This window comes from Sus scrofa, chromosome 7 (genome assembly GCF_054392235.1).
Source record: "Sus scrofa isolate SSC_HxYL_T2T_F1_AM1 chromosome 7, Sscrofa_HxYL_maternal_Yorkshire_Landrace_v2.0, whole genome shotgun sequence".
Taxonomy (NCBI): domain Eukaryota; kingdom Metazoa; phylum Chordata; class Mammalia; order Artiodactyla; family Suidae; genus Sus; species Sus scrofa.
In genome coordinates, this window is record NC_139389.1 from 40125564 (window position 1) to 40137391 (window position 11828).

An 11828-nucleotide genomic window follows, 5' to 3' on the forward strand; every position below is an offset into this window, starting at 1 on the left:
TCTCTGTCATAACAACTCAACTCTGTCATTATAGTACAAAACAGCCACAGACCATGCATAAATAAATGGCCTGGCTATTAACAATAAAACTTTACTTATAAAGATAGGCAGGCATCCGCAACCTGATAAAGGGCATCTACCAAAAACCCACAACTAATATCATACCTAATGATGAGAGACCGAATACTTTCCCCAGGAAACAAGATAAAGAACAAGACAAGGATATCCACTCTCGCCACTTCTATTTAATATTGTGCTGCAGGTCCTAACGAGGGCAGTTAGTTAAGATATAGAAATGAAAAAGTATCCATGGTGCAGCCACTATGGAAAACAGTATGGTGGTTCCTCAAAACACTAAAAATAGAACTACTGTATGATCCAGCAGTTCCACTCCTGGGTATATATCTGAAGAATATGAAGACACGAATCCAAAAAGATGCATGCCTCCCAATGTTCATAGCAGCCAAGATACAGAAGCAACCTAAATGTCCATCAACCCAAGTCTCCAGATGAATAAAGAAAATGTGCCATATATATAAAATGGGATATTACCCAGCCATGAAAAGACTGAAATTCTACCATTTATAACACCATAGATGGACCTAGAGACAATCACGGAATCTAAAAATAAAACAAGCAAATGTATGCAACAAAACAGAAACAGACTCACAGAAGTTCCCTTGTGGCTCATTGGGTTAAGGTTCTGTGTTATCACTGCTGTGGCCCAGGTTCGATCCCTGGCAGGGGAAATTCCACATGTTGCAGATACGGCCAACAAAAACAAAACAAAACAACACACACACAGAAACAGATTCACAGATACAGAGAACAAACTAGTGGTTAACCCTTAGGGGAGGGAAGGAAGAAGGGCAAGACAGGGGTCTAGGATTAAGAGTTACAAATGGGAGTTCCCGTCGTGGCGCAGTGGTTAACGAATCCGACTAGGAACCATGAGGTTGCGGGTTCGGTCCCTGCCCTTGCTCAGTGGGTTAATGATCCGGCGTTGCCGTGAGCTATGGTGTAGGTTGCAGACGCGGCTCGGATCCTGCGTTGCTGTGGCTCTGGCGTAGGCCGGTGGCTACAGCTCTGATTAGACCCCTAGCCTGGGAACCTCCATATGCCGTGGGAGCGGCCCAAAAAAATGGCAAAAAGACAAAAAAAAAAAAAAAAAAAGAGTTACAAATGACTATATAAAATAGGTAAGCAACAAGGATATATTTCACAGCACAGGAAAATATAGATATCATTTCGTAATAATTTTAAAGGGAGTATAATCAATAAAAATATTGAATCAGTGTGTTGTATGCCTAAAACTAATATATTTCTAGAAATCAATTATACTTCAATAAAAGACATATGCCATGTATGCACATGCGTGCGTGTGCACACACACACACACACACACAAAGGCATCCAGATTGGAAAGGAAAAAGTGAAACTATCTCTGTTCACAGATGATGGGATCTTGTTTATAAACTAAGCTAAGGAATCTAGCAAAAATTTATTAGAACTAATGAACGAATTCAGCAAGTTTGCAGGATACATGATCAGCAATAAACTGCAGGAGTTCCCTGGTGGCCTAGAAGTTAAGGATTCAGCACTGTCACTGCTGTGGCTCAGGTCACTGCTGTGTTGTGTGGGTTTGACCCCTGGCTAGAGTGTGACCAAAATAAACCAACCAAACAACAACAACAACGAAGAACCCGAAATACAAATAGCAACTGAACAATCTAAAACAAAATTAATGTAAAAAAATCAATTTATAATAGCATCAAAAAAAATAAAATACTAGGAATAAATTTAACAAAAACAGTGCCAAACTTACACTATGAAAACTATAAAATGTTGTTGAAAGAAGTTAAAGACCTAGATAACTGGAAAAACAGCTTATGCATCCACAGGCTTAACGTTATTAAGATGGCAATACTCCCCAAATTGATCTATAAATTCAATTCAATCCCATCAGAGTCCCAGCTGACTTCTTTATAGAAATTGGCAAGCAAGGAGTTCCCGTCGTGGCTCAGAGGTTAACAAATCCGACTATTAACCATGAGGTTGTGGGTTCGATCCCTGGCCTCCCTCAATGGGTTAAGGATCTGGCATTGCCATGGGCTGTGGTGTAGGTTGCAGATGCTGCTCAGATCCTGCGTTGCTGTGGCTCTGGTGTAGGCTGGCGTAAGCTCCAATTAGACCCCTAGCCTGGGAACCTCCATATGCTGCAGGAGCAGCCCTAGAAAAGACAAAAAGAAAAAAAACATTTGGCAAGCTGGTTCTAAAATTCATATGGAGGAGGCCATGAAAAGAAAAAAAAAAAAATCGTATGGAATTGCAAGGGACTCGGAATAGCCAAAACAATATTTAAAAAGAAAAACAAAGTAGGAAGACTCACATTTCCTGATTTCAAAACTTACTACAAAGCAATAGTAGTAGGAGTTCCTGTCATGGCTCAGTGGAAATGAATCCAACTAGTATCCATGAGGATGCATGTTCAATCCCTGGCCCCACTCAGTGGGTTAAGGATTCTGTGCTGCCGAGAGCTGTGGTGTAGGTCGAGACATGGCTGGGATCAGCATCGCCGTGGTTGTGGTGTAGACCGGCAGCTGCAGTTCCTATTTGACACCGAGTCTGGGAATTTCCATATGCCAAAGATGTGGCCCTAAAAAGAAAAAAAAAAAAAAAAGAGTCAACACTTGGTACTGGCACAAGGATAGATGTATCCTTGACAATGAAATATATTAGATCAATGAAATAGAATTGAGAGTCCAGAAGTAAACCCATATATCTGTAATCAACTGATTTTCCACAAGGGTACTCATGTTTGTTTGTTTGTTTAGGGCCGCACCCTAGGCTTAAGGATGTTCCCAGGCTTGGGGTTGCATCAGAGCTGCAGCTACCAGCCTATACCACAGCCATAGCACCCCAAATCTGCAACCTACATCACAGCTCACAGCAACGCCTGTTCCCTAACCCACTGAGCGAGGCCAAGGATTGAAACCACATCCTCATGGATTCTATTCCGTTTTGTTAACTGCTGAGCCATGAAGAGAACTCCAAGGGTTCTAGTGTTGGTAAGTATGTGGAGAAATTTAAACCATTGTGCACACACAGCTGGAGGGAATGTAAAATAGTATGACCTCTGTGGAAAGTAGTTTGGCACTTCGTAAAATGTTAAGCAAAGAATTATCATATGACCCAGCAATTCCACTCCCAAGTATATACTCAGAAGAACTGAGTGGTTCCTGTTGTGGCTCAGTGGGTTATGAACCTAACTGGTATCCGTGAGGATGCAGGTTTGACCCCTGGCCCCACTCAGTGGGTTAAGTATCCGGCATTGCCGTGAGCTGTGGTGTAGATTGCAGACCCAGATTGGGTCCCGAGTTGCTGTGGCTGTGGTGTAGGCTGGAAGCTGCAGCTCTGATGTGACTCCTAACTTGGGAACTTCCATGTGTCGTGGGTACAGCCCTAAAAAGCAAAAAAAAAAAAAAGAAAGAAAGAAAGAAAGAATTGAAAACAAGAACTGAAACAGATACTTGTACGCCAGGATGTACATCAGCATTATTCATAATAGCCAAAAGGTGAAAACAACCCAAATGTCCATTTACTGATGGGCAGATAAACAAAATGTGGTATAGCCACACAATGGAACATTATTTGGCCATAAAAAAAGAATGAAGTACAGTTAAATGTTACAACATGGATGAACCTTGAAAACATGATGCTGAGGAAAGAAGCCAGTCGCAAAAGACTGCATACTATATGATTCCATTCATATGAAATGTTCAGAACAGGAAAGACAGCATCTAGGAAACAGATGAGCGATTGCTCCCAACTGGGAGCACAGGGGAAGAAAAGATCAGAAGACAATAGGTAAAGGGTACAGGGTTTCTTTTTGAGGTGATGAAAACGTTCTAAAGTTGACTGCAGTGATAATTGCACAGATCTGTGAATATATTAAAACCACAGGGTTGCATAATTGGGTTTCTAACCATGGTGGCTGGCTTCTTCCAAAGGGCAAATGTAGAAGCTGCCAGGCCTTCTTAATGTTCAGGTCTTAAACTGATGGTGTTATTTCCACCATGTTCTGCTGGTTAAAGCAGGTCACAGGCCAGTTCAGCCTCAAGGGGCGGGAACGAATAATACAGTGAATACTGAGACAGGTGGTTCATGGGGGGCCTCCAACGTAATAACCCATCATGATCTGTCGCCAAGTGATATACCTCCTCCCACATGCAAAGTACATTCACCACCCCTTAAGAAACCCCTCCCATCTCACCCCATTCCTGCACCAGGATTGAGCTCTAAGTCCATCATTTCATCATCTAAACTATGTCCAGGTATGGATGAGTTTTCTCAGCCTCTGCTCCTCTGAATCTGACAACTTTTGAATCACAGAGATAAGTTATCGGCTCCCCACAGGAAATGATGGGGAGACAGAGAAAGGGAAATCTCAATAGATCCTTCCATTCAAAAAGGAGAAAATGGCAGACACATAGCAGCCTACGGTCTGTGGCAACTCTGCAGTCCAGTTGGGCACAGGTCACCAATTCCTTGGTTAGGTCCTACTTCTTTTTTTGGCCATACCCATGGCTTATGGAAGTTCCTGGGCCAAGGATCAAACCCAAATCACAGCAGTGACAACACCGGATTTTAACCCAATGAACCTGCTGTGGCTTCCCGCAAAGCCAAAATATGGAAGCTGCCTTGTTCAGGCTTGAACCAGGCCTGGCACTCAACATAAGTTCCACCACATTCAATTGGTCAAAAAGGATCACAGGGCCAGTCCAGAATCAAGACACAGGACATGGATACCCACAGCCATGGCTCACTGGGGCTCATCAAAGAAGTGGCCTACCACCAGGGTGGTTCATCAGGGTCCCCAACATTGGTACCCCTAGCCCTAAGAAGCCTTCAATAGCGCAGCTCAGCCTCTCTAATGACTCAGATGAGCAAAGGCCCTTGGGAAAACCAGCCCCAAAAGTTCTAGACTCACCTCCCTGTTAGGGTTGCCATAAATTAACAAATAAAATACAGGACATCAAGTTAAATTTGAATTTTAAATACATGACAAATTTTTTTTTTAGTATCACTATGACCTAAATATTGCATGGACAATGCTAAAAAATAATTTGTTTATTTGAAATTCAGATTTAATTGGGAGTCCTATATTTTATCTGGTAACTCTATTGTCTCTAGATTCTTATATTTTTTTTTTTTTTTCTTCTCCCACCACACCCCAGGTATAGGGAAGTTCTCAGGCCAGTGATCAAATCCAAGCTGGCCCTGAGACCGACACCACAGCTGCAGCAGGCCGGAGGGATTAAACCAGCGCCTCCACAGAGATAAGCTGGATCATTAACCCACTTGGCCACAGCAGGAACTCCCTAAATTCTTATCTTTTCATGGAATCTTGGTCCAGTGATTCCTAACTACTTTGTAAGGTTTTTGATGCTTCTAAGATTCAAAAATATTTGTCGAGGAGATGCCGTCGTGGCGCAGCAGAAACGAATCTGACTGGGAACCATGAAGTTGTGGGTTCAGTCCCTGGCCTCTCTCAGTGGGTTAAGGATCCAGCGTTGCTGTGAGCTGTGGTGTAGGTCACAGACGCGGCTTGGATCTGGCATTGCTGTGGCTCTGGCACAGGCTGGCAGCTACAGCTCCGGTTAGACCCCTAGCCTGGGATCCTCCATATGCCATGCGTACGACCCTAAAAAGACAAAAAGACAAAAAAAAAAATTTGTCTAATATATATAGTTGTCTTTGATAAAAGGAATGGTTCAAATCCTAAATAGCTTTTCTGTATTTTGGGGAGATCGCCCTATAATGAATTCTGCCTCTCAACCTAGAAGTCAGGACTCAAATTCCCAGCCTCCCTTGCAGCTAGATCATAGACACATGACCTCGTTCTTACAATCATATACCCAAGGGAGACTTCAATTTGGAAGTGCAGAACAGGAGGCCTGGCAGGTGGCTCCCACTTTTCACAGGATAGTTGGCTTAAAATTTTTTCATTTTGGGAGAGTTCCCATTGTGGCTCAGTGGTAACGAACCTGACTAGCATACAGGAGGATGCAGGTTTGATCCCTGGCCTTGCTCACTGAGTTAAGGATCTGGTGCTGTGGTGAGCTGTGTTGTAGGTCACAGGCAAAATTCAGATCTGGCATTGATGTGGCTGTGGTGTAGGCCAGCAGCTGTAGCTCCGATTAGACCCCTAGCCTGAGAACTTCCAAACGCCAAGGGTGTGTGTGGCCCTAAAAATAAGAAAAAAAGAAAAGTAAAAAAAAAGAAGAAATTCTTCATTTTTTAAAATGAGGCAAATCTATGTATACCATAGCAGAGATTGTTAGTCATCTCTCAATATTCATTCTCCTCATCTCCTCTGATTTTTGAACTGGGTACATGGCTACCTAGAACAAAGAATATGTTTCCCAGCCACCTTTGAAGTTAAGTGTGTCCCTGTGTTCTGACTAATGGGAGCAGAGTGGATAGGTCATAGGGAGTGTTCTTAATGGGAGGAAGTCTATCTTTCTCTCTCTGTGTTTTTTTTTTTTAACCTTTTCTGCTAGATGCAGATGTAATGTCTGGAGGTCAGACAGCCATATTGGATCATGAGGTAGAAGGCCCATGTTCGGGTTGGCATAGAAGACCAGGAGGAGTTCCCTTGTGGCTCAATACGTTACCCATCTGGTGTTGTCGCTGCAGCAGTTTGTGTTGCTGCTGTGGCCTGGGTTCGATCCCTGGCCTGGCCTGACCTGGGAATTTCCAAAGGCCATGGGCACAGCCAAAAAAAAAGAAAAAAAAGTACATTGCAAAGTAATGTATATAGTATGGTACTATTTTGGATAAAAATTCAGATAGGTAGATATAGCCATGTCTGTATATGAGTAGCCTTTTCCAGGAGAATATACTGTTTGAATTTTTTTTCCATGTTGAAATACTATTTAAGTTAATATTAACTTTAAAAAATCAAAATTTTAGGAGTTCTTGTCGTGGTGCAGTGGTTAACTAATCTGACTAGGAACCATGAGGTGGCAGGTTCGGACCCTGGCCTTGCTCAGAGGGTTAAGGATCTGGGGTTGCCGTGAACTGTGGTGTAGGTCATAGACCTGGCTCGGATCCCGCGTTGCTGTGGCTCTGGTATAGGCCCCTGGCTATAGCTCTGATTCGATCCCTAGCTTGGGAACCTCCATATGCAGCAGGAGCAGCCCTAGAAAAGGAAAAAAAAAAAAAAAAGGACAAAAATAAATAAATAAATAAATAAAAATTAAAAATAAAAATTTTAACCTAGTTAATAATTTTAAGTGATGTACATTTTAAAAACACAATTATTTGGGAGAACTCTGGGTTTTTTGTTTTTGTTTGTTTTGCTTTTGAGTTTCCACCTGCAGCATATGGAAGTTCCCAGGCTAGTGGTCAAATATGAGCTGCAGCTGCCAGCCTACACCACAGCCACAGCAACACGGATTCAAACCGCATGTGCCACCCATACCACGGCTCATGGCAATGCCAGATCCTTAATGCACTGAGCGAGGCCAGGGATGAAACCCACATCCTCATGGCTACTAGTCGGATTTGTTTCCACTGTGCCATGATGCGAACACCCTGATTTTCCTCCTCTTTCTACTTTTCTATATTTTTAGGTTTCTAAGCATATTCATATGCAAAATCAAATTGCTCCAGGCAATAAAAATAATTTATGCTTTAAATCTTTTTTCTTTGTTGATGTACATACCAGGACCACACTCAGGACCTCAAAGACCAATGTACCGAACATCCACTTTGGACTCCAAATCTATTCAACTGTGTATATTGAACACCTACGATCTCTTGGGCACTGTTTTAGGTAAACAAAAGAGACAAAATGCCTTCAGTCCTGGAGCTGAGGTTCTTATGGGCCAGAGGGTTAACAAGTAGACAAAACAAGATTCTTTCAGATGGGACTCACTGCTGCAGAAGAATATGATACAAAGCATTGAGGACACTAATAGGGTGGTGAGAGAAGACCTCCGAGGAGGTGACACTTGTGCTGAGAACTGAATCATGAGAATCATGAGAAGGAACCAGTTATGGAAATTGTGAGAGGATGAGAATTCCAGGAAAGAAGCCCAGAACATGGGGAGAAACAGAAAGATGGTCAGAGCGGCTCGGGAGCCGTGGGGGGGGGGGGGGGGAGTGGGCGTGGCTCCAGAAGAGGTTGGTGAGCTGGCCATGCGTGTGCTTCAATGAGAGACCACCGCACACCTAACCAGAACTGCTCAGATTACAAAGACCAATAATACCAAGAGCTGCAAAGCTGTGGAACAACTGGCACGCTCATCATTTCCTGGTGGGGACTCACAGCCACTTTGGAATACGGTTTGGCAGCTTCTCTCGAAGTTAAACATACACTCACCATATAACTCAGCAATTCTGCTCCCAAGGGAAACAAAACCTCGTGTTCACAGAAAGAGTTATATGATAGTCTTTATAGCAAATTTTTCATAATAGCCTCAAACTCCCACCAACAATAATCTCTATCAGCAAGAGAAGGGGGATAAACCCATAGAGTTACAGCCCTGTGATGGAATAGAATACAGCCATCAAAGGGGACAAACAACCAGTAGAGGCAAAAACCTGGGCAAATCTCAAAATCATGAAGCTGAGCCCAAGAAGCCAGATGCAAAAGAGTGCATGCTGTGTGATTCCATGTATTTGAAATTCTAGGAAGTACCAATTTAATCCAAAGTGACAGAAAGCAGATTAGGGGCGGATGAGGCCAGATGGGGATTGACTGCTCAAGGGAACAAGGAAGCTTTTAGCGTGAAGGAAATGATCTGTGTAGTGACAGAGATTCCACAGGCAAACACATTTGTCAAAACTCGTCAAACCGTACACTTGATGTGTTGTATTGTTATGTAAATGATGCCTCGGTGAGGTTGATGGAAAACACTCTTGACGTGTGTGCCTATTTGCTAGTCTGCTACATCCTCTGTCTGCTTCTCTGTGTATTTTCTAGGAGGCAGCTTGCAAATAATCGCTGCGAACCTGCTCACTTGGTTTCTTCCCTCTACTCCTAACCCCACAGTGAATTAAGCCTGTGACCCAGAATTTCTAACTTTTTTCGAACTTTTTTTTCCTAACTTTTTTTTGGTCTTTTTAGGACCACACCCACGGCATATAGAAGTCTCACAGCAACGTGGGACCTGAGCTGCGTCTGCGACCCACACCACAGCTCATGGCAACGCCGGATCCTTAACCCACTGAACCAGGCCAGGGTCCAAACCCTCGTCCTTATGGATACTAGTCGGGTTCATTTCCGCTCCACCACAAGGGGAACTCACAGAATTTCTAACTTGTGAGGCTGACTCCATCAACCCTCCATACAGAAAGGCTTTTCTCGATGTCACAGAGAACAGCGGTCCCATGTGGTTAAGTCAGCAGGAGTGCTTTCCTTGGGGGCCACCTTGGTGGGGTTGGGTGTCCTTCCAGCCCCCAGAGAATCACTTTCCTCTGCCGGCTGGTGCTTGAAATTCACGGGGCCAAGTGTCATCCTTTCAGCACCAGGCTTCAGGAGCCTGGGAAGGGAGATGGCACCAGTCTCACTGACTCAGTGAATGAAGAGAAACCCTTGCAGCTGAGTGTTCCATTCAACCACCAGGCCTTGCAGGGACTGGGGACACAGACAGGAGTGACACCCAGAACCTGCAGTTGGAGCATGATGGTCCCCACAGAGTGGTCTCCCTTCAGTGGTTCTAAGACTGAGCCAGGAACTTGTTCAAAACACAGACTCCCAGGCTTCCGGGAGATTCTTCTTCGCATGGGGCACTGGTCACAGACTCCCAGGTGGTCCCAGCAGGTCATCTCTGAGACACAGTTGTTGGGATAGAAGGATACTGAAACCCTTTAGAATAAGTAATAGCGGAGTTCCTGTCGTGCTTCAATGGTAATGAACCTGACTAGTGTCCATGAGGACACAGGTTCGATCCCTGACCTTGCTCAGTGGGTTAAGGATTCTGCATTGCTGTAGCTGTGGTGTTCCACCCCTAGCCTGGGAACTTCCGTATGATGAGAGTGTGGCCCTAAAAAGACCCTCCCCAAAAGGCAATAAATAAATAAAAATAAATAAAATTGTCCAAAGGTGATGAATGAACCCCAACCCAAGTGAAACTTCACCAAGGCACATCATTATCAAACTGTTTTTGGGGGAAAAAAAAAAAAGGTAATAAAAGAGAAACTCTGCTTTCAGGGATTTAAGAGAAAGATTTACAGGACGGGGGGTGGGCAGTAGGAGAAAGAAGGCCCAGAAGTGGGTAAGAAGAGCAGGACAAGGGGAAGGTGACCCTGATAGTTTAGAGAATTGTCAGGCCCTCAGGGTTTGCTAAGGAGTCCTCTGTGGACCTGGCACTGGAAAAGGGCCCCAGGCTCTGTTCTGTGAACTAATCCCCTCTCCACCTACCCCTGTGCACTGAGGAGCCAGATTTGTATCTCATCCCAGCCTGGTTCTCAGGATCTTTGGGCTGTCGTCTCACAGCTGGATGCCGCTCTCACCCAGCCAAGAAGCAGCAGGTATTTCCCAAGCCTGGCTACCTGCAGGGCTGGGAGGTGGCCATCACCCTGGGAGACGCCAAGGCACCAGTGCCTACTCTCGGGGGACTTAGCTCTGATGTCTAGAACCTGGCTGACCCTGGAACTGAAATTGGCCATGTGCCCTGTGCACTCCCAGAAGGTATTTTCTCAGGTTTCTTCCCAGCTTTGCTTTCCTGTCCAGGCCCTGTGGGCACAAAGCAACATTAATCTTATTCCAAGAAGCCAGTGTCTCAGCACAGTGGGCTTAAGTGGGCTGGGGAAAAACGGGGGAGGGACTGACTCGGGGCATCTGGTGGGTGACGAGGACCCTGAGACTGGAAAGACATGGCAGCAAAGGCCTGATCCTGGGGCCTGGAAGAAGGACAGCCCAGTGAGATTCTGCTTCATTATGAAGACCTCTGGCTACAAGGACCATATTAGCTGAGGTCTACCAGGTGCTTGTTGGGAGCTGGATGCTTCCAATATTCCAGTTGATTTAAGTGCTTCAACACCAACCTAAGGAGATGGTGGCCCAGAGAGGTTAAATGACCTTCCAAGCCAGCAAGCAGCAGAGTCATGGTTTACCCTCCAGGCCACACCACTTTTCATTCCTCTTTTCTTTCTTTCTTTTTTTTTAGGGCCCCACCGAGGTATATGGAAGTTCTATTGAATCGGAGCTACAGCTGGAGCCTATACCACAGCTACAGCCATGCCAGATCTGAGCCACATCTATGACTTATATCACAGCTTGTGGCAACACTGGATACTTACCTCACTGAGAGAGGCCAGGGATCCAACCCACATCCTCATGGATACTAGTCAGGCCCTTAACCCACTGAGCCACAATGGGAACTCCGCCACACCACCTTTCAGAAGTGAGCAGCGAGGGCCTGGAGCTGCTGGCTGGTTGGGGAGCAGGCCAAGTATGTCAGATGGGAGCAGCAGCAATCTCTCTCTCTTGACCTTGGGATGCTCCTTTGAGCTTTTCCCCAGGACTTAAATGCTCGGTTTGCACATAGGATAGCAGAAAAATTTTAAATCTGCCCCTTGACCAAAACTGTACAGCCACTCAGGGTGGAAGTGAAGGCAATTTCACACCTGCCGCTCCACTGTGTGGTTATCACCGGCCTAGTCTCACCTTTCATCACATTCTGCCTCTCTTTCCGGTCTTCCGGCCCTGCCCTTCCTACCACCAAAACCTGGGGTCCAAACACCCCCTGGACTTCCCTCCCCTTCCCCCTTCTCTCCAATTATCACAATCTTTGAAGACTCAGCCCAAAGCTCAC